Below are 2,232 nucleotides of genomic sequence, written 5' to 3'. Positions count from 1 at the left end.
GGAATGATTACCTCTTCCTTATTTCCTTAGGTGGGCAAATGAGGAAAAGCTTAACATTTTAAAATGCATAGGCAAGATGACAATTTGTGTATACGACCTTTGGGGCTGTTCAGCCTGGAGAAGAGAAGCTGCATGGACACCTCAGTGAAGCCTTCCAGAATCTGAAAGGGGCCTACAAGGATGCCAGAGAGGGACTCTTCATTAGGGACTGTAGCAATAGGACAAGGGGGATCGGTTTAAACTGAAACAGGGGAAGTTCAGGTTAGATATAAGGAAGAAGTTCTTTACTGTGAGGGTGGTGAGGCACTGGAATGGGCTGCCCAAAGAAGTGGTAAATGCTCCATCCCTGGCGGTGTTCAAGGCCGGGTTGGACAGAGCCTTGGATGACGTGGTCTAGGGTGAGTCTTGGGTGACATGGTCTAGTGTGAGCCGTCCCTGCCCATGGCAGGGGTTTGGAACTAAATGATCTTAAGGTCCTTTCCAACCCTAACTATTCTATGGTTCTATGTCCTGTGTACAACCGTTGCAGGCTAGGGTATATCTGGGAGTGAAGCAGAGGTCAAAAGTCACTATGTGTGGGACTCTATTTCTGCCTGTCTTTGTAATGAGACTAATCAAGGTCTGTGGTATTTCTGCCTGTTTGTTGTTTTTTTAAATGATGATTATACATGCAAAGATTGCCTTGCTTGCATATTGAGCATCATGGCTCAAAGATCAGCTAGTAAGTACATGGGTTTCATCAGATATAGCACAGACACCATTCACAGTAAATTTACAGTAATATGAAGTTAATCATATGCAGCTATTAGGAAGGTAGTAATCACCAGTCTCTGAATGCTGGATAGTTAGCATGACAAACATGCTTTACAAATTAATGCTTAACTTACCTACAAGCCCCCCACACCTTCCCCCTTCAACATCCAACAGTGCTACAAATGAATTTCTTCTGATTTGACCTTTCCTCCTCAGCTAGTTTGTATGGTGCTGGTTTAACTCTGAAGGAGTAAGTATCAGCTTTAGATAGAGGATGACCATGATGCACTGTGTAGTGTTTGGTCCTATGCCTTGAGTGGGAGAAGAGAGGTTGTGTCATGCATGTGTACATACACAAGTTGCACGTAGTAAATGCACAAATGTACATTGTAGTTGTTTGAAGTTATTTTCCAATGTCTTTATCTTAAAAGTGCTCTTGTTCCTGTTAAAAAGCCTTACACTGGGTGATTAAACCTTCCAAAAGAAGAGTAGAAGGAATACTGGAAGAAGGAAGGAGAAGTGACAATCAAACAGATGAACAGCATTCATCTGATGTCAGTACAAACACACATACAAGTAACCATGCCCTGCTGAGGAGTATTATCTATCCAGATGAGATTTCTTCTCTGACAAAACTCCCCTCAGATTCCTGCTTTTCCTGCTGGAATAGGCCATTGTCACACAGGACTGAATAAATCTCTGGTTTGTCCTCTCTCAGAAGTCAAATGCGTTAGTGTGATTTAAAACAGGGCTTGCTATGAGCAAAAACAAACATGGTGAAATATTGGCAGAGGCACCACAAGTTTTGTTTTCATTTGAGGGGGGTGTTGTTTGGTTTATTTTTTTAAGGAACAGCATATGCAGTTCTGGACCATTATCTTGAAGCCTTAATCAGCCAGTTTTACACTGAGAAATTATCTGTATTTCAGTAGTGGGTAAGCATATTTGTTATTCTCAATGTATATGGAAAATGCAGGTAAATAGGGCTAGCCAACTGTTTAATAAAACAAAGTTTTCTGATTTTTGTACAATAATACTTTTAGATTTTTTTTTTAGTAATTCCAGAATGACAGAGTTGTTTCAATATTCTGTAGTGAATACATTATTTCAGTAATAAAGGAAACAGTGGTCCAACACTATATTTGATGACCACTTCCTCATCTAACCAGCTTAGAGACTGGCTGAGTCTTGCATATATATACACACGGTCGGATCTTTACAAGTGGAAAAATAGGAAAAAAATGACAATCAGATGATGAATAAAATCCATTAGATATCTATTCAAACACACATGTAAGTCACCTTACTTTCTTCAGTAGTAGTATTTGATTCAGTGGGACCTATGGCATTGTGTGCACAGATGCGGAGACAGGCTGATGCATGGTCAAGACATTGGAGACCCATTTTCCATGTCAGAGTTTTCTCATGTAACTGCAGAAAACTAAGTTGCAGTAAACCTTAGTGGCTGTCTCAGAAAAG

Source organism: Nestor notabilis, unplaced genomic scaffold (genome assembly GCF_000696875.1).
Source record: "Nestor notabilis isolate BGI_N333 unplaced genomic scaffold, ASM69687v1 scaffold9438, whole genome shotgun sequence".
In the NCBI taxonomy this organism is placed as follows: Eukaryota; Metazoa; Chordata; class Aves; order Psittaciformes; family Psittacidae; genus Nestor; species Nestor notabilis.
This window is presented reverse-complemented; position numbering follows the sequence as displayed.